The sequence below is a fragment of the Trachurus japonicus genome, chromosome 24 (assembly GCF_045865225.1).
Source record: "Trachurus japonicus isolate A0001 chromosome 24, Traja_1.0".
Taxonomy (NCBI): Eukaryota; Metazoa; Chordata; class Actinopteri; order Carangiformes; family Carangidae; genus Trachurus; species Trachurus japonicus.
In genome coordinates, this window is record NC_140930.1 from 13,517,181 (window position 1) to 13,539,066 (window position 21,886).

A 21,886-nucleotide genomic window follows, 5' to 3' on the forward strand; every position below is an offset into this window, starting at 1 on the left:
AATTTCAAATGACACTTTAAAACATGGTATGAACACGATAGAATCCGAGCAGCATTAAATTATTGTGCAGTCCCACATTATATTATAATTGTACAGTGTTACAGGCAAATTGTAAGATTTAATGAGCTGCAGGGTAGCATCAAAGTAGACAGAGCTTCACACAGTGTACACACACTGAATCAGGCCTTGTTATTGTTTTTGTGGAAACAAAAATTACTCTATTTTCCATCCAAATCCATCATTTGGACATCAATCTAAACTTAAATCATTCAGCTACCTGTCTGTAATTGACACAGACATTAAATAGAGGCTAACTGGTTAGCTAAGCATTGATGAGATGGTGTAACAAATTGCTGCAGTGCTCATTAAAAACAGTAATAAACATTAAAGAGCCCATAACGGAGCAAGCTGTCTTACCTTGAAGCAGGTGTTTGTTCTTTGCTTTCCTCTGTTCAGAATTAAACATCTAATTCCAGGAGACTGAGCAGATTTGTCTTGTGGATTAGTTCGCTCCAGATATCACCACCCTGAAAAACAACAAAGCTTCAACTGCCATATAGGCACAGCCAAACTGGGACTTCCTCCATATAAGCCTCTGTGTTTTCACCCCCTTGACCTTTGACAAAAGTTTTCACTCCATCACCATCTTCCTCAGAGATACTGTTGTAGCTGCATGTTGGTAGTTCAGTTTGTAACAATGTTTGGGTTGGTCTGTATTATAACACCATTGCTTGGTTAACCCACACTCTTTGCCTTACAGATACTGTAGAAAAACCCTGTGCATCAGTGCCACCCACTGGAGCTTGCAATAAAATCATGATAATGTGACAAAGAGTATACTGTCTGTACCTTATCATTCTAATCTATCATTCATTTGGTTTGCCATGAATCAAAAATTATGATTACATGTTTTGTATCTAATTAATTTGCTGTCTAGGCATTGCTGTAAATTTGTAGTTCAAACCTATACTAACTCTTAACTCTTCAAGGGATAGTTCAACATTTTGGCAAATTGGCCCATTGCCATAATAGTAGTAATAGTAGTAATAGTTTTAGGAGTAGTTTGGTTACCTTTAATTGTCGGTGCAAGCTATTTTTAGAACAGCGGAGCAGAGCGGCGAGCTGCTCAGAGCTACGCTATGGAGGCTCGTGGGATTTCTTGGTTTCCCTCATCAAACTGATCAATACACAATCCAACAACTCCAAAACGCTCTGGTGGACAAGTTGTGACCTGCACATTCACCACGCTATGAGATAATAACGGAACGTTACGAGACGGAGTTGTTTTCTAGGTAAATTCATGCAAAACCACAGATGCGTGTTCCTGTCAGGGCAGTTTTTCGGCAATCAGTCTCTGCATTTGACTCGAAAACAACTCAGACACGTTCTGTTCTGTTATTATCTCATAGCGTGGTGTATGTGCAGGTCACAACTTGTCCACGACAGCGCTTTGGAGTTTCTGTTGGATTGTGTATTTGATGAATTTGATGAGGGAAACCAAGAAATCCCATGAATCTCTGCTCAGCTCTGAGCAGCTTGCGGCTCTGCTCCGCCGTTCTAAAAATAGCTTGCACCGACAATGGGACAAATGTTGAACTATCCCTTTAAGTTATACTGTATATATATATATATATGTGCAATTTGTTATGTGTTCAAAATAATCTACCATCACTACTATATTATACTATATTTACAATTGTCAAAACAAAGAAGCGTTCACCAGCTGAATACCAGCTTCTACATGATGGATAGTCTCCATGAAGACACTTCATCAGTGCAGTTTACACATCTCATCAGGCTTCACTATCGCACCCTGAGTCAAGCCAACATCATTAACAGCAGGTTGGTCTCTCTTACTATTCATACACCATTTTACTTATCCCTTATTTAGCCAGGAAGGTACCACTGAGATTCAAGAGACCGGTCATGACAGCAGCACAAGCCGTGCCTGAACAAGTCATAATAACGCTCCTGCCACAAACGGAACAATTCCATCTGTGCCACTCACACCGTCAGCGTTGGGGGTCAAAAGGGGCTTTATTGGTTCTGACCTCATTTCAAAATTCATTATAACTTTTAATTTGCAATTTCCGTGCAAGCAAAAACCAACCCTCCTAGTGTTCTCATTTCTCAAAAGTTTAATTTCTGCACAAGTAGTACAATACTGTTTTTTTAAAGAGGCTTCAAACACCTGAAGGTTTTATTTCACTGGTCTAATTCTGCCTTCATAAAAAGACCTCACTTTACCTTCACTTTACTTGAGTAGTGCAGTTTGGCCTGGCATATTTAGGCCACCACAGGCTCCACTGGTGCTGTTGTTCATTAAATAATGCAAGTAAAATCCATGATACACCTCTTGTTTCATCACATGTTAAACAGTGTACAGGAGGGAATACTTCACTGAATACGTGACAAATTGTCCCCCATTGAGATAAACACAGGTTGAGTCCAGTCAGCTACAAATGCCATGTAGAGCAGAGTTCAGTGCCCCACAACAATCAGTGTTGATTATGATTATGTTGCTGAATATGAACAGATGGATCATACTTAAGATTCCAGTCTATTGCTCCTCAATAGAGGGCTGCGGTGCAGAAGATCTTGCTTTCCTAACCACGTCTTTTGAATGCACAGGATGTTACCATCCCCGAAATGCTCTTCACCCACAAAGCTCCCCAGCCAGAAATGAAGTAGGGATGTTGCAATTACATGTTGTGAATAATAAGATCTTGGACAGCTCTGAAGCAGAATGCCCATGAAATGTATTTCATAATTAAAATGTTCTTGGTGTCAAACATTTCATAAAATGTTTAGTAGCACAGAGAAATATATTTTGGAAAGGCTTTATTAGTGCCACGGTGATGCATTCCTTCCCAAGTGTTACAAATTAATGTTGGTAATGATATTCTAATGATGCTCTAATCATATTTTAATTATTCGGTTCCATTTTGTTAGTTTCATAGTATGAGATGCATTTTGTGGCATGGTAAGTGACACTCTGCCCAATGTGCATTTGTTCACGCCTCTAAAAGCCTGCTCACATCTTGGATTTTTTTCTTCTCCCTCTTCTGAGAATTAAATAGCGGTCCAGTCTCATTATCAGCCTGCATTTTCATACAAAGTGCAGCATCTGGCTCACAGTAATCCATGCTGGTTCTGCATCCCTAAATTGAGTAGAGTTCCCGTGTTCTCCCTTTAGATTCTCTACCCCAGTATCTCAATCTGAAAAGGTCAACGCCGACGGAAAGGTCGGCAGTGATCGAGCTGCCTTTTCCCCACTGAGAACACCAACAGTGATGATGTTATCACAGCGGACAGACAAAGTTCTCCCGTGTATGTGGTCAGGGAGGTGTAGGTGGGTGGTTTACGCATTTAACCACGGTGATGTGTTTATTTTCCCAGCGGATGACACATGACTGAAATGTCTCCTGAGTCATATAGCCTTCTGGAGAAACCACCCCATACTGACTCATCTTTTCCCCTCTCTCAGAGACAATGCACTGTGTCCTTTGCACCACATGATGGCGCTACTGCATCAGCTTTTATGGGTTCAGAGCCACTAAGTAAGATGGAAAATATTTGTGTGCTAAAAGCAGGTGGGGGTTGTTATTGTGATTCAGCTCCCCTCCACGAGAGTGAGACTTCTCTGAGGCAAGCAGGATATTTTTCAAAGATGGATTTTGAAGCAGCAACAAATGAAAAGCCTTTGGGTATTATGAATTTGATTTAGTGGCTTAATTCTCAAGTGAGTCTAAAAAAAAAGGAGGAGGGGGGGGGTAAAAACATTCACATACAGTAGTTCACAGAGAGTTGCACAGTAAATTACATGTTCAAGGGCAACAAATTGCCACCTGAAAGCCTGTTTACTGTTGCACAGCAGCCATCCACACAGGCAGCCCTTGGCCTCTCTTTACTCTTCACTGAGATTTTCTTGACCCCAACAACTTATATGAACAGAATGGATGTTTACACATTAAATAGCAGCTGCTGCACTCATATTCTTCATGTGACATAGTGAGGCACACACAGGGAAGCTTTGTGGAGTCGGTCAAGTTGATGAACTTCTGCTGCGTATACGTACAGTTGACCAGCTCAAATTACTGTAAAATGAATGTCATGTAGTCTGAACCATGACAGTGAATTACTGAATAAGCAGGTTTCACAGGAAGACTGCTGAGTGCGATTATGTGCAGCCTTACAGTGTACAGTGGTTTGGAGTGGTGTGACTGATGAGTAGGTCTAAAGCCCTGTCCACTTAGCTACTTATATAGACAGGCTAAATATGATGAATTATGCCATTTTTGTTTACAGCAAATTAATAAATAACCTCTCAATAAGCTTTAAAGTTGTGAAATGCAATACAGTCAACAGGACTTAAAGGTTTAGGTTACTTATGCTGAGAACATACTGTTCTTGATCACTGTTTTAATTTGCCCCTGCAGGCTGCCAGCACTGGTTCTACAACATTACACCCGAACACACACAATTACACAATTTCACAATTTCTCACACTGCTCTTATGACAGGTATCCAACCTCACAGAGATTATTGATTTATTTGACAAGGTAAAGCTTTTGAGAAATCAAATCCTTGGCTCACCCCAGCACCCAGGGGCTTTCATTTTGAACTAACCACAGTCACTATGGCAACACTTTCACTTTTGATTTCCTTGTTTTATTTCACATCTTCTGTTGTTGTTTTAGTCCTTTAGTCCTGTACTCCAGTTGTTATCTCAACCAACCCAAAAATAGCTAAGCATACTGTGTTTGGGTTTTCTTAACAGATAATTGAGATGTAGTTTGTGCTGATTGCATTGGGAAAGGGGGATGTGAGACCATTAATCTTTCAGGTGGTTGGAGATGAGTAATGGTGGAGTATCGGTGGGTGTCAGTATGGTCAGTTCCGATATGTGTGAGGTCTGCTTATGACATTAGGCTTAGTGGTAGGCTATGTCTTGGAGAGGCTCTGCCCTGCACCGATGCTGCTGAGCCCAGTGTGAAGGTCGGACAGACTGTCATCCTTTAGGAGGAGGAGTGGAGGAGTGGAGGTGGAGGGGGGGTGGGAGTGGAGTTGTGACCTCGCCTCGGTGGCATCGGTGCATGCCATCGTGTGAGCCCGCCTGCAGTACAACAACCGGACACTGGTTCGCGCACTGCAGCTTCCACTTCCATCTGACTCCCCCAGCACGGTCTGCATCAGCCGGAGTCAAGCCAGACAACCAGAGCCGGGTACGAGCCGGAAGTCACACCGCTGCGCCTCCAAGATAAAAGACACTAAACGACAAAGTCGCATAAATGTGATCATACATCTTTATTTCAAAATTATCATCAAACTGGTATTGGGAAAGAAAGTATGTTTGAATTAAAACCCAGAAAAGGGAAGTAAAAAAAAAGAAAAGAAAAGAAGTAAAAACAACAACAGAGGCAGTTCATGATGTTTTACACAAAAAACAAAATTATATTTCATTCAGTAGGCTACAAAATAGATAGATAGATAGATAGATAGATAGATAGATAGATAGATAGATAGATAGATAGATAGATAGATAGATAGATAGACTCATTTGGTAGCATAACAAATGCATACATTCTGATAAATTAACTAGGCTATGTCTCCAAATAGCCTACAAATAAAGAAAAAATAATCTGTTCACATTAGACTTATACCCCACAAGACCTTGAACAGTTGACAAACAGTTAAAGAATATCATCGATTTATTAACTGATTGATACTTATTCACTTTTATTTAGCCTACGTGTTTCCTTCTTGTACATACAGTAGCTACTTTATGTGATTGGATGTATTTATTTATTTGTTTATGTTTTTACAGATTTATTTATTTATGCTTTTATCTCCTTCTCTCTATATCCTACTATGTATTTATTTGTTTGTTTATTTATCCATGTATTTTTCAAGGTAACTAACAACCTAAATTGACTGACCAACTAACCGACTGACTTATGTTATTACTCTATGGAAAATTTGAGGCTATTATTTTGAAAAGTGCAGACAGGATGTTGAGTGTCTTCCCCCTGTAGTCTGGTTGACAGCGGCCGTCCAGCAGATCCCCACAGAGCACCCTCGCCTCGACTGCCGTATTCGGAGATCCCAGCTCCGCCAGTTCCTGTTTCCGCCGCAGCCTTTCTCTTCTATCTCTCTCTCCGTTTTCTGGAGCAACAAATCTCGACTGCCCCTGCTGCGTCAGTCAGACCCTGCCTCTTCTTCTTTCTCCACCTCCACCTCCTCCTCCTCCTCCGCAGCAGCAGCCGTCCAGTCCAGTCGGATGCCGCTGGAAGCCGGGCGGCGTATATCATGACAAGGTAAGATGGTTAATAGCGCTGGTTGGTTGCATGGCGGAAATGTTAAGAAGGGAGCAGCGGCGGTCGGCAGACAGAGATCTCCCCCCGCTACACCGCTACATCCCCCGGCCTGTTGACTGCTGCTGCCGCCGCCGCCGCTGCTGCTTCTGCTTCTGCGTCGCACATAGCGGTCACGGTAGGCAGGGATACCTCGGATCCGTTATTCCTCCTACAGCAGCGGCTACACGGCTATTTTTCCCCCCTCTCCTTCCTTCCTCTGTCTTTCTTATTTTTTTTGGTCGCTTTGCTTTCAGACGGACGTTGGAGCTGCTGCTGCTGCTGCTCAACGTAGCCTAGGCTACAACGTTACGTTACGTTACGTTACATCCCCACTAACTAACTGACTGACTAACTAACCCGCGTCCTCCTTTTGCTGCGTTGTTGGAGAGACGTTGAGGCAAGTGGGCATGTTCACAACAATTTGTTTTTTTGTTTTTTTACAGAGATATCCGCTTAACGTCGTCGGCCCCAGGGAGTAACATGTTTTTTTTTCTTCTCCCTTTACCGTTACCTGGGCTTTGGAGGCAGTGTTGATGAATGAACGAGGAAATCAAAGCGGGTTTCGGTTTTTATCAGGCTTTATTAACGCGGCTAAAGGCATCAACAGTGCTGGGTGCGTGTAGCCTCTAAGCTAGCTGCGTCTGTTTTTCTGTTTCTGTTGTGTCGTCGGCATCTTCGGCTTGATACGGTTTTAAATGAGAGACAAATGACGTTTGACCTCCACCTTTGTATACACACACAGGCACACAACGTGAAAATGAAGACACATGACAGACGGGAGGTGTAGGCTATGACAAGTGTGCCTCTTTCTCTCTGTCTTTCTTTCTCTTTCATTCTCTCCTGTGTTGTAGTAGCTATTATTGCAGGGCTCCAGACTGCACCCTAAATAAGGGGAAGCATTTTGCCCCTAAAATTTGAGACAATGCAAGTACATTTTTAATCTACTTGCAGGAAGGGGCGACTCAAAGACTATGGTATCTGTCATTACAGGTGGCAGGCCAAATGTAGGCTATGTGACGATCATGAATGAAAAGGAAATGTTGAATATTTGCTTTGCAAGTCGATTTACAGTGTGTGCACCCTTACATTTTCAGCTCGAGCTCCTAAAATTTTAAGTTAGGGGCCACCGTGCTCCTAGTAAGATAAGTTAGTCTGGAGCCCTGCAGTCTGGAGACCACATTTTTCAGATCTTGGTCTCAGTCGAGCTGGACTCAGGTTTTTTTCTCAAGACCAGTCAAGACCGAAGCTGCAGTGACAGCTTTTAACAGCAAATGTCTCTCTCTGTCACTTTGGTTTATGTAATGTAATTCAATAACTGTAAGGTAATTACGATAGTCTAAGATAGGTCTTTTCTTGGTCTTAGGCCTATATGCTCTTGTTTTGGTGTTGACCCTCGATCTTGGGTTAGATGGTCTTGGCTACAACACTAAGTTTCTCTCTCTGTCATTTAGTGTCTTTTCCTTCATTGTGTTGTATGTGTGGCAACTAGACAAAGCTCCCTGTGTTTCAGCCTTAGTGATGCTGGCTACTATCAGGATTGCTATGTAATAATCAACCCCATCCAGGTGTGCGTTTGTTTGCCGTATCCGGTGGCGTTGTTGACTGTGTAATAAAGTCTCTCTGATAGGTGATTATGAAATGAAATGGCTCATATTTTCCGGGGAGGAGTCTTTCCTCACCATCACCCTCCTCACACAGAGCCCTGATAATGGTGATGTGATGATAATGTGGATGGCAGCACCCACATACGTACACAGACAGTTGTGTTTGTGTTTCAATGGAGCTCAGCTGACTGGTGGCGCCAGCACTTGGGAATAGTTAAGGTTCACTTCCCCAGCAGGGGCACCCATTAGAGGATGCACGCCTTCAACATGCCACCAGTTGGCATGTAAAAAAATGTAGGTGGGTGTAATATTGTCATGATTACAGAACAAAAGCCAGAATCAAAGCATGTCAAGGAAGAGTCTTCTTTTTAATAAGACAGTTTGAATGGAAAATTAGCACAATATTTTGTGGCTACAAGGTGTATTTCTTCTGTGCACAAGTGATTTTTCTTTCTTTGACAGATAATGGTTCGACGATAAATTATTACCCCGTCATGTTGTGTAGTGACACGATTATCCCCAAGATTCGATCCCTTTGCAGCCAATGTCCATTGTGTCCTCATTTGAATTGTAGCTGCTGACAGGGGAGAAACTCAACACCTATGGACGACTAATGCATCATTAATGTTATCTAATAAAGTCAGCCTTGGTAACTGGAACCAGATTGATTGAGTTAGTAGCCCTAATCCATTCATGAATAAGTAAACAGGCACGTGTATATATATACTGCGGTGACAGCAGCCTATGTCTATGCCACAGCAGGCGAGCTGTTGTCTTGGATCCCAGTGCCAGGGACTGTGCTGCTACAGATAGACGCCTGTTTGAATTTGAACTGCTTAAAAACTGTCAGGGGCCAATTATTTTACATAAAGAAAAGTGACTCATGCTTTGGCAACAATTTGCTTTGATCTGGGCTTTGCCATTTTTGGAATGAATAGGCATAGCCATGGGTGGACCCATTTATATATCAGCCCAGTGCAAATAATAACATCAGAGCAGTTCATTTTAGGCTGCCTAATTTGTTGATGGAAATAAAAAAAAATGCTTTTAAATCAAATAGTTGTGATAACACTCCAACTAACCCTAGAAATTTACTTGGCAGGTTTGAAGGTTTTTGCAGATTGTGTCGCCCAGATTGTGTCGTTTCCGCGTTGCTGAGCTCATTGCATTGGACAAATGTTGCATTTGCTGCCATGCACCTACTGTGACACACGATATCACATCTATAATACAGGAGGCTGTGCTTTCTAGAGAAGTAGCACCCCCCGCCCCCCACCCCCCAACTTCAACTGATCTATTTTCTCTCTTTCCCCTTTCTTCGTTTCCCTTCCTATTTTCTCTCTCTCTCTCTCTCTCTCTCTCTCTCTCTCTCTCTCTCTCTCTCTCTCTCTCTGTCCTTTGTGCTTCCACTTTCCATGCATCATGCCACTGTCTGTCTTCATTCTTGACTAATGAGTTCATTAAACATATTAGTGTTGCTCTGCCAAAGAGGTTAGATGCAGTGCGGCGAGCAGAAGAAATGGGCGGTGACTTTATTTTATAGTTTTATCTGTGTTTAACACTGTGCACATTTGTCACGTGGCGAGCACCATTTCTCTGTTTGGTTTAGTGCAGCAATCCACCGCCAAGTGGAGTTTTATTTAAAATAGCACTTGGATTTGTTTTTCATTTCAGTTCTGTCTGCAATAACAGCCTGTCACCTGCACAGCAGCCTCTGTTTGCATGAAAAGCCATTCTAATTTCAAGCATCACAGTGTTTTGGCTCAGTGTACAGTGTGTGTATAATGCTTGATATTGGCTTCAGTGTGCTGTGTATACATCCCCTTTTTGCACCCTGTTGTCCCAGATATAGCTGTTTTTTTTTTTTTTTTGAGAACGTCAGACGGATGAGAAGAGAAGGCTGAATAGAGCTACGGCGCAGGAAACAAACAACACATTTTGAAGTGAAGAGGCTATGCAAGACACAGCAATGCTTGTAGCAAGCTGCATGAAACAATGCAACCAAAAAAGGAAGCTTCATCTGGTTGCATTGTTTTGTTGGTATTGTTAATCTCTGTGCAGTGATTTTCAGCTCCCCAAAACAAGATAATGTACTGCAAATAGAGCAGAAGTCACTGAAAGGGAGCCTCTGCCTCCATTGTTCCTGCTTTGAGGAAGGGAAATATTGTTATTATCATATAGGGATACATGGACACCCAACAATTTCTGATCCTTATTATGAAAGACTTGGGATGTCAAGACAAGGAAGATAACAAATAGCTGGTTCATGCACATGGTTCAGCGAACAATCACTGTATGTCCAGTGCTGGCATTTGGTTGGCATTTATCATGTGAGACTAGAGTTTGGTGTCTGTTTTCTCTCTCCTCTCTCCGCTGTAGGCTTTTTAAGACACCAACATAGAGATATGAAAATATTCATTAACCTCTTAAGATGTTAATGACTTTGTGGAGAATGTTAATGATGTCTTGTGCATTAGGGTAAAGACTGTAGAGCTAACCGACTGCGGGCCATGTGCAGCAGCGTACCTGCAGCCTCGTATAGCTTCTTGTGAGCTTGCAGAATGCAGCGTTTCTAAAGGGCAAAATCTGTAGGAAAAAGGCCTTTGTGCCATCACTCTCATCCTGCCGGAGGGGCCATTATTATCTGAATTGTAAGACAGAGTGTCTGTCTAGTGATCGTACGAGCCAATCACAGGGCGAGTGTGGGGCAGGTTTCCATGGAGAAAAGCGGGGCCGGGCCGTGAGGCTGCTGGAGATCAGCTTGAGCAGGCTAGCCTGATCCAGGCTGATAGCATTCTCCGGCAGCAGAAAATGAAAAGGCCCCAGCAGGCCTGCCCTGCTCTCTGCCTGTCTAAATGCCTCGCCGCTTGTCTACCTGTCTTACTCAGCTGAATGTCTGAAGACAGGGTGGAAGAAGGGGAGATCTGAAAGGGAATTCAGTCAGACAGGCACAATAGGAGCTTGGCCCCATAGCCATGTGGCATCAGATTGGATTTGTGTAGCGACTGGATCTAGATCACACACTGCCTCGGCCACAGCTGTCTAGAGTGGGTTTTGGGAGGATGTTTGTATGTGTACTGGCCTGCGTTTGGGTTGAGGGATGGCTCTGAGTGCGCCCTGTCCCTCTTACTGTTGTTGTGACCAGTCAGAGATCCTGACCTGGACTTCCCCTCAAAGAGTATGTTACCCTGGTTCTGTTTGGCCCTGCAGGGAGGCTGCCCAGCCTGCGGTGCACTCACATCAGAGAGGATGTGTGTGTGTGTGTGTGTGTGCACACTCACTTATGTGTGCTTGCTTTTGCTGTATCTCGGGGAGTTATTGCTGCAGCAGCCTGAGCTGGGAAGTGGGTCTTACGACATTTCTTCTCGGCTCATTGGAGCCATCCAGAAATAGGCATGTACCCATCCACATGCTGCACTTAAATTCTCTCCTTCCTCGTTTTCCCCCTTTTCAGTAGGAAGCACTTAACTGCCCCTTGTTGCACCGTCTCCTGTGTGCCTTTGCATTAATTCGTACCTATACTGCTTTCAATATACTTATATCTCAACCTGTCTGTGTGTATTTATTCTAGTTTTTTCACTGTGTCTCTGAATGTTTGCCATGAAGGCAAGAAGAATGCAGTGAAGTTTGTGGTGCCTCCTTCCCACAAGGAACTGAATTCACATGGGTATGACACACAGGGAGAATTTTTAGCTCATCTGAAGTTGCTGAGCGACTGACTGCGGGACACAATCAGCCACCCAACCCCCCCTGCTCCCTGTCAACCTACCAACCTACCAACCACCCACCTACCGACAAAATCCCCTGATGTTCAGTGCTCATGGCCCATCAAACAGCCATGTCAGCCCCTCTGAGTCCACAGCTCAGACCAGGATCAGAGCAGGCATGGAGGGCTGGAGGGATTCAGGGATGCTGCTAAAAATGCTCAGCCGCCTGACAAGATACACTCTTTGGATCTTGTGTACCCCACAGCCTCTAACTTAAAACAGGATCCAAACCTTCTTCAGTCTCCAAAAGGGGCTTTTTTTCTAGCACCGAAGCATCCTGACAGCACAAACCCACACCAGTGGCATGCACGGATGGATGGGACAGAAATTTGGAGAGCAGGAGAGGCAGATGGGAATGGAGGGGAAATTAGGAGAGGAGACAGAGGTAGTAATTGGGACAGCTGCGCAGCCGGAGGCATAAAGCAGTCAGATCACCAACCTCTTTCCAATCCCACCCCAAAAAATAAAACAAGAGAGCCAGAGAGCCAGATGCTGACCATTAGGATCACAGTGACAATAGCCCAACTTCATTCTGCGGCCTGAGCGCAGAACGTAAAGGCCCACAAAGACGCACACATAGGGACAGAAAAGAACAAGACCATGAGTCCATCTGACAGAATGGGTGCATTTCCCACTCATGGGTAGAAAGGTTGTTTGACAGCCCTGCCTCTGCACAGGGGTTTGTGGATATTATGCTGTTTTCAACAGGAAGCCCAAATTCCCAACAGCCACTCCACCTCTACCCACACTCATGAGGATTATTGAATGGCCTCCATTTAGCCAGTGGTATCTGATCCAGTCCTGGCCAGTACTGGGTGGCCTGCATGTGACCTCCCCCACAGGTCCTGAGAGAGTCCCACCCCGGGCTCCTGGAAAGTGGGACCTGGACCATGATGAAAGGCCTGCATTATCTTTCTCACAGGCAGGGGGGCTATTTATGTCATTGTTGCCTTTCCTGCTTTCTGGAGGGTTTGTTTGTCATGGCAGGGGGCTGTGTTTGTGTTTTTTCCTTTTTTTTTGCTGTTCCACTATTGATCCCCTAAGGGGTAAATTCATCTCTGTGACCTCCGTTGAGAAGTCAGAGTGGAGGGTCAGCGTCACTGTCCTCTAGTCCTCTTAGCTGGAAGGGATTCACTTAGCACTCAACGCCCCCGACGTCTGTGCCAAGTTCACGCGAGGTGAGGTGGTTAATGTGCGCGTGTCCATCTCCATATCTATCAAAGAGTTCATTGTAAGTGTGTGTGGCATGTGCAGTGTGTGTTACTCGCGGCTGGTAGTGTAGGGCGGCGGCTGAGAGGATTGCGAGGGATCGTAGAGGATTGGCCTGATTGGATTTCCGTTGCAGGAGTCTTGTCACCTGGCCCAGCACGGCGCTCTGGAAGACGGCAGGGTAGCAATCAGACAGCAGTGACACGGTGAATATCCAGCAAAATCTGCATCCAGACACTGCAAATACAAATATCTGCTGCATGGATGTAGGGAGAATAGACTTCCAAATACCAAGTGCCAAATGTCTGCCAACTCCTTGATTCACATCTTTTGAAAAATCTTCCCTTTTTGGAAAATAACCCACATCCGACAGTTAGGAATTCATTATGGTGGATAGTGTGCTTGATGGTGTTTTTCCTGTTGTCTATGAAAACGACCAAATGCAGGGTGTGTAACGTCATATTCTTTTATATTTGATAATCCCGACTCTTTCACATCCACTGCTCAGAATCAGCTGCTATGCTGGTGGAAATGCAGGCAGCAGTGGTCGTTTCTCCAATAAATATCCTCAAAAGACCAGAATGCAATGCAGCTACAATACATTTTCTGTTGTGTGACTTGACAGTGCAATGCTCCCAACTAAAGCTCTGATATGATTCTTTTTTTTCTTCTCCCCTCCGTTACATATAGGTCTATAACACACCACTAAATAAACAGCTTGTTCCATTGAGCTTGTCAGGCCTTTTTCTCTGGAGGCTGTTGAAAAGCACTCTGGGAAATATAGGAAATCACTAACTGAAGTCAAATTAGACAAGGAAGGCTGAAGGAAAGTGGGCACAACAAAATAGTAATTATAACAATTGCAGAATAATTCCTGGAGTGCATTGTTCATCACATATTGATGGTTTTCAACAGTGTAAGAGTATCTGAGGGTGGATTGTTCTCTGTAGTTCTTCTCTCCTCTAGCGCTGAGATGAGTTTAATCGAGGATATCAGTGAAGGATCAAGGCGGTATTTTACAAAGAAGGGCTGGAATTATCATCAGATAACTGAGGCGCTTTGAGTTGGACACATCTGGTCATTAATTGTACACAGCAGTCCTTTTTTGGACTTTTCTAATTTTGTCCATGGAGTGCACCTGCCCATAAGATGCAGTGATATGTCTGCGTGTTTACTGTACATACTGAGGTGTTGAAGAGTGCACTACTTAGCCTATTACTTTTTCACAGAAAAACAGCAAAGACCAAGATCTGCTGCAAAGTGGGGATAAACCATACATCAGCATCATTTTTGACATATATTGCTGTTGCAGTGCATTTGAAGAATAGATTTAAGGTTATATTAACTCAATAAATGTGACTTGAAACATTTCCAGCAGCTTCGCCCTTCGGACCTTTCAGTGATGTCCAGTCTCTTGTTACTTAATGGTATTTCTGGGCATTAAGAAGTTCTGCGTGCCAGAAAAGTCTCATTCCCAGCATTTCTGTTATTGATTGAGTTATAAAATGAATTTATAATCCTCAAGTTGCAGGCTTTGCATTATGGATATTGCATTCTTTGACACTGCAACATCAATACGAAATTCTCAGCCACTGAACAGTGGAGAAAGGAGCTTGTTTGTAGGCTGCAAGGGCAGTTACTGTATGTAATGCGCATGTGAAGTGAAAGTAACATGTGTTATCATGACATCCACACAGATTGACTCACTGGCTGAGTTTTCCTTTGGCCCATTGATTTTTCACTTTCACATCGCTTCTGAAATAAATAATTGTGGAAGTGAAAAAAGCTGTGCATTCCTAAGTACACATATAACCACAATGTTGAGGGTAATTTGAGCTGTGCATTTACAAGAAACGTGCATCTCAGTCTGTCTCATTATCTTCATGTGTCATCCTGTGGCCTCTGACATCTTTCCTGTGATGTCGCGAACGCTGAACGTGTCGCTTTTCTAATGGTGTTAAGAGACAGAGTTCTGTCTGTGTTTCCTCCAGCTGAGAGCAGTGTGGAGCCCTGCAATGCAAAACCTGTGGTCTCCCAGTGGTGGAACCTTATCCATCCCATCTACATGAGGCACATGTGGTTTCTCTCAGCACAGAGCTGGTGACAGACACAGTGGAGGGTTAAGTGTTCATCTGGTGTCTCTGAAGCATCTGCAACACAGAGTTCAGCTGGTTTCTTTTTTCCCTTATTCCTTTTGTCTCTCTCGTCGCTCCACCGCACAGTTTCTTTATCTCTGGTTTTCTTTTGAGCTGGTGTCATAGAGGTCACTAGTTTAAACTAGGGATGGAAACGAGAACTCAAGCACTCATTGTTGACCTCATTATTTGAGTAGTGTTTCACTTTTCACCTGCAGTGTTTCTGGCTACAGTAGTTTAACATAATTGGTATTATATGCACCGTGGCATCCAGTTATGTTAATAAAGCCTATTTACTTTATTTACCTAATTTACGATTTAGGCTGTTGATTGAGAGATATGCAACATACTACAGAAGTCCAACAATGTAATTGAAGTGCCTGTTCCAGTTGTTCAGTAAATGCATTTGAAATTTCACTTGTTTACTGTGTTTTCAGTCTCACCTTTTTAATGCTAATATATATAATTTGCATATGATAGGCTATATATACATATAGCCTATCATATGCAAATTATCATCACATACATATCATTTGCGAGTACTTATTGATGGGGTAATCAAATGTTGAAAATACTTGAAATGCCCATCTCTAGTTTAAACTCTGAACCCAGCAGGATCTTCTGATCCCTGCACTAACCTCTTAGTCAGACTCATAGACCACCTCTGCTTTACAACGTCAACACCTCTCCACTACACATCCAACTGCCTCTGCAAGCTTGTCGATGCCCCCCTCAGTCCTCTGTGTGTGTTTGTGAGACTGGCAGCAGTGGCATTCACCTATGGCAAAGCCTTTGGCAAATCAGCATGAGACCATTTGCATCTGACATGCCTGTCATGTAGCCCCAAGGCTGTGGAGCTCACAGTGTCATTTCCTCCTCTTCCTTCTTGTCTTCTCATGTTGTCGCAGTAGCACATCCTCCACCGTAACCCCACCACTCCTCGTTGCCGGTGCCATAACTGCAGCGAGGACTTTAAAGGTCCCGCCTGACTGTTCCATCGCTCAGTTTTTTTTACCTGTGGTCTGGGAGAGCAGTAACAACATGCCAGTGAGATATAAGAGTCCCTAATAGGACTCAATGAGATGACACAGCAGTCTGAGGCCTATTATGCTGCTTGAGCTGTGGGACAGACGGGGAGAGAGGAAGAGGGAGAGGGCAAGAGCGAGTGACTGACCACCTACCAAAAGAAACCGGTGAAGCATGCCTCATGGAAACAGCAGGATAGTGAGACAGAGGGCCGGATGGACAGGATGGAGGTAGCCTGAACCAGTGGGATGCATTCTGTCTGTCTGTGTCGGTGGCCCAGAGCTAGTTTTGATGAGTAGCGAGGAGACACTCATGTGATGGCAGCCACGCTACCATGTTTTCAAAAAAAGCATCTATGGAATAGCTGTGTGACAAGCCGATCCAGAATCAGAAAACAGTTGTGCCTGTTTTTTTTCCTTCTTCTTTTTTTCTTACTTTTCTTTGATCTTGTGACAACAGCAAAGAATTGAAGTTGGCATATCAACTCAACAAAGAGCTTTTAACACCCAGCAAGGGTTTTGCCACCTCCCTTTGATTTGTGGAGTAAATTAGGGATTATTGTAGATGAATCCAGTGTTATGGTTGTCCTCCAACCCTTGATATTTTAACAAAGAACCAAGACGCTGCAGCCACCTGAGCTGCTGCGCTGTCGCATCAGAAGATGAATGAGGCCGGCCACAAACATGCATGGCATACTTATTCATCATTAGTGCTCATGCGTACCATTGAGAATGTGTTATTGAGAGTGATAATGGTACCCTGTAGTCATCGCAGGATAACCTGCCCCGGCTGAATTTGAGAGTTAATTACATGTTTGCAATCCAACTACTTGTCGCAGTGAGTGGGGAAGTCTTTACAACATGGAGAGGGCCAGGGTGGCCAAGGTCAAGCTGCGAGGGTCAAGCTTCATCTGTATGCTTACCCCTCTATTTGAAAGCTGACCTATCCACTCGTCTGAAATAACAAAACGCCTTCTGCACTGGGTCTCGTTTTCCGTTCGTAGCGGCATCATCCGCCTCACTCGGTCTTTGCTCTCCTCTGGCAATTGGCGCCCTAATTGAGGCACTCTTGAGCCATGTTTAGCACCGTGGCAACGTTGCCCTGCAGATAATCATTGTCTTGTGGATTAGCATAACAACAGAGGAGAGGCTTTGCTTTAATTCCACTAACACTGGACCAAGCTCCTTTGTGTCGGCTCGCCTGCCGGGCTTGTCTTAACTGGGATTAGAAGCATGGCCTGCTAGCGCCCACCAGGCCCCCACATTGCGCTCATGCCCCTGCTTTTGTTCTCCAGTGAAACCTCTTAGTGCCCTTGGATCTCTCTCAACGGCAAAACCAGAAAATCACAATTTCCACCTCACCATTGTGTTCTGAACCATGCCCGAGTGTTAAACTTTAGCACTCTATTCCAAAACTTAACTTGAAAAGAGAGAAGTTGGGCTTGAACTACTCATGTCCGCCGAAAGCCAACACACAGAAGAATTACCCCCAGGTTTCATCCTGGCCTTCTCAAAGGACTAACATTAACAAGGCTATCTTTGTATTGCCAAAGAAAGGTGGAAACATCTGCCAACTTTCTCCAAACAGCTTGCTCTGCACCGAGTTGTAAATGTCCTTTTATTAGTAGGCTACTCTCGGTCCTTGAAGGTGCGCATGAACCCTCCAACCCTTATGAAGTAAATGATGTGTTTCAGCTCAGGAGTCACTACGCTAAGCGTCATCTTAAGATGGAAAGTATTTATAACCGGCTCCAAACGGCCACTGCCAACTATGGAGAGGAAAGCTTGTTGTCATAGAGAGGGATGCGACAAGGTGGTATAGAGCGCACTCTCAGACAGTCTCTCCTTAAGGGCATTCATGATGGTGAAGGGAGTGAAAGGAGTACTTGTGGGAAGCGAAAAAGAAGAAAGAGAGCTGGAGAGAAAAGTTTAGATCGTGTATACTTCCTCACCTACGCACACCTGGCCAATTCTCGCAGGAAGTGGGCGTGCTATTCAGATTTTCCATTTTCAGCCGTTTTCAGAAGGTGATACCGAATTCGCTGGATGCCGTCCCGCCAGCTCTGACTTAATAAAGGTGTGGGGGAGGGGATTTCAGGCCCTGTCTGATGATCCGACAAGCAATTTGTTTGAAGCGCACTGATGTCTTAATCCTTATTGGAAATCAGAAACTATTATACACCCGAATGTATATTAAAAAAAAAAACACTAGAGAAATACTCCAGATTTTTAATTAAAATTACGAACATGTTGCTTTTTTAACATGAGTGAAGTGGCCTGCCTGGCTGGTTTTTATGAGCAGTGAGTCACAGTTGGTAGCAAGTGGGTTTGGTTGGCGGCAAGTGCAGGGAGAGAAGGCAGGCGTGCGGCGGGAGCGTGCCATCCTGTCCTATCCTGATCTGTTGGCGCAGCGCGCTAAGAGCTCCCATGGGAGACTGGGTGTAGCCACTTGTCTTGTTTCTGCTGGCAGAGGGGAGCTCAAGAGCAGAGAGACGGAGGAGTGAAGGGGAGAGGAGAGACATGGCGGTGGCGGTGGGGGGGGAGTGGGGGCAGCCGCTGACCCTGTAAGCACACGAGATTAAGAGGAATAATAAAAAAGGGGTCTTGGCAGTGCTTCACTAATGTGCGTGGTAATTTAAAGATGCTCCGAAAAGAAATGTCAGTGATGCGTGGGTGGGCGAATTTAATGTGCGTCTGTGTGTGTGTGTGTGAGTGTGAGCTAGAGTGAAAGATGCACACATCAACAATCTCCATGGAGGATTCCTGTGGTAAAGCATTTCTCAGTTTCCCGAGCAAACAAGTGGTTGAGGCGTGTAAAAGGAATTTCAGGCCCTCTCAAAAAGATGACCACACCAACGGAGCTCCTTTTGAAAGATTAACAGAGTCTACACACTTTTGACACACACACACACACAAACACGTCTTTGTCGCATAGCTGATTTATTCTGTGGAACGGTGGTTTCACACTTTTTCCTTGCCGCTGACATTATCGTGGTATCTCTCCCTTTGCCAGGCTTTTTCCAGGCTAATTTACTGTGTTTAAGGCAACCAGCTCACCAGCCAGCAGTGTTTAATTCAGCTTAACTTGCAGTGTCAGTACTTGGCAAAGCCGCGGCAACACAACATAGCCGGTAGCTCTGGATAGCATTTCTCCTATTTAATACCAAGGTTTCTTTTCTCGAGGACTCCTACGATCATTTGCTGACCCATGTTCGGATCCCGCGAAGACAATAGGATTCAGACTGAATAGCTAATGACACTGTGGGCTACTTGTGCTCGCCTCTAGTGTAGTGGGCTGTTTACAAGTGGGCACAGTGTATAGGGAGGAGGGAGGGCGAGCGGTGTGAGGCAGGACGCAGGAGCAGGTGACATCTGTGACCCAGCACAACAGTGGTGGATGCTGGACACATGCTCCTTCCTCAAAGGCTACTGGCACAGTTTCTGCCTCGTTGGGCTCATGCCCACACACACACACTCACACACACACACGCCCTCAGACTCACATGTTTGAAATGCTTCATCTGAATGAGTTCACTGTATATGAGCTTATCTTGAAATGATAACCTTCAGCCAGCAAAACCTCGAACATATACAAGCTACAAAAAGCCTCACAACTTACAGCGACTGGAGATAATTTTCAGCTTTTTTTCCCCACATCATCAACATCAGGATGGACAGCTTAGAGAGAATGACCTCCCAGTATGTGCAGCTAAAAGCTCAGACGAGGTCAGTTTGTCTATTTCACACCAAAATCAAATGGAAATTACGGCTGTCGCAGTAACCCGCAAATCTGTAATATCGCATTATAGAAGAGGCATTCATGGTGGTGGGTGCCAAGCAACCGTGCTGCGTTCATGATTCTCTGTCAAACTATGGTGCAGAACAAGTGCATTTATGGGAAAACGGTTGTAAACTGGACAAGCAGGATGTATCAGGACACTTGACTTGGACACTTTGTCCTGTCCAAGTATTTAATACAACATGACACACATACCTAAAATCCCTTCACCACAATAGCCATCTCAGGAATGGGTGTCGCCCTGTTCTCATCAATGATAAAATAGAACTACTTAATCACAGAGAGTACACACTGACTGTACACTTATGGACACACACACACACACACACACCCATGTGCTTCGTGGAACTTTTTCTCCAGCTTCACAAAATGACAATCAGATGATTGATCTTGCTTGGTGAGTTATTAACCCATTATATTTACCAAGCTATTAGCTGCCTGATAATTGAACTGTTAATTAAAACAAAGGCTTTAGTTCCCCCTATTGAATCCCCAACTCCCCACACAGAGCTCAACACCATTATATACTCTAAAGAGCAGAATATTAACTCTCTATCCATTGTCCCACTATTTTCACAGATCCAACAGAATCCACACAGGTTTTTGTCACATTGTTGAAAATCTTACTCTAAGTCAAGAGGTATTAATGTTTAATTATCTTTTAATGCAGGGCTACATGATTTACATACAGTCTAACACCGTTCTTCACTCCCCCCCCCACCCTTCTCCATATTGCCCATCCCTTCTCCTCCCCTCTCCCTGGAGGGAGTGCATTTCTCCTCCTGTTTTCTCATTGCACTCTGATAAAGCAGACTCTCCCTCTGATGTCTCTTATCTCCTCTCATCTCCCGCAGTAAAGACAGTCTCTGTTTGTTTTATGCTTCCTGCCAGCCCCCCCCCCCTTTCCTTTACATTTTTTCCTCTCTACTCCTCTTAGGTGATGCCCAGTGCCTCTTCCCAGTTCTGTATGCAATGGATCAAAACTGTCAGAATAATTTAATGGAGTGCTGACCTGCCGCCTGACCCCCGCTGTTTATCAAATTTCTATCATATACTGTAGCTAGAAACCCCCCCGCCCCCTCAGCACCCTCACCCTCACATTGTGTGAGAGGTATAGATTTGTTGCTCCATATTTCTGGCAGTGCAGTGCAGCACTCTACCTGCTTGCTTGCTTACTGCCGTTGACAGAGTGTGTGTCCAGTGCAGGTTATGCTTGGGTGCGTCAGGGTAATGCTGCTGGCTAGCACACATCCAGGAAACAAACAACATATATTATATTGGAGGCAAAAAGAGTGGTTATCACCGCAAAGAGAAGGAAAGGGAAAAAAAGGGAAAAAGGTCAAATGACTGCTGGGAACTGCTGCCAAACAGAAATCATAAGACTACAGTAAAATATCCAAATCCAAACTGCAAAAACTGAGAAACACAATCCATTTATAGTCATAACCGCAATAATGTTAACACAGGCTCAAAATTGCAACTTTTCCACCAATAAAAGTTCTCTAACATAATGTTAATATTGTACGTAATTGCACCTATATTGTATGTATTTATATGTAAATATTTAGAAAGGTGGTGTTAAAACCTTATTGAAGTACAATTTAGATTATACAAAGCCTCAAGTTTCTTTCTTTCAGTAAACCTTAAACACAATACTTAATATTTTAACTACTGTGCAGATGAAAGTGGACACACTAACAATAAGCTTTAAGATTACAGCGAAACATTACCATCTGAAGAAGTGCAAAATAAACTGAAATAGTGAAAATATTGTAGATGTGTCAATTAAAGTGGGGCTGGAAACCTAATTGCAAGTAAAGTACACATCATTACAGATTCTAAAACACTCACGCATTCAGATGTAAATTATGGTATCAACCAATTATTCATAAACAGTTCTTCAGAGACGCTCTTGAGGAACTGAACAAACACAATTTGAGCTTTTCTATGTGGGGTCTTGTGTTTTTTCCAGGGTTACTGTCATGGTGAAG

At 43.9% G+C, this 21,886-nt stretch overlaps 1 protein-coding gene across 1 annotated transcript in view; it reads left to right on the forward strand.

Moving 5' to 3' along the window:
* The first annotated feature begins 6,063 nt into the window (after positions 1–6,063).
* fut8b (fucosyltransferase 8b (alpha (1,6) fucosyltransferase)) overlaps positions 6,064–21,886 on the forward strand; it is a 95,346-nt gene continuing 79,523 nt past the window's right edge. The window contains exon 1 of the mRNA XM_085770280.1: positions 6,064–6,317. The gene's annotated coding sequence lies outside the window, so the exon portion shown is untranslated. The remainder of the gene's footprint in view (positions 6,318–21,886) is intronic.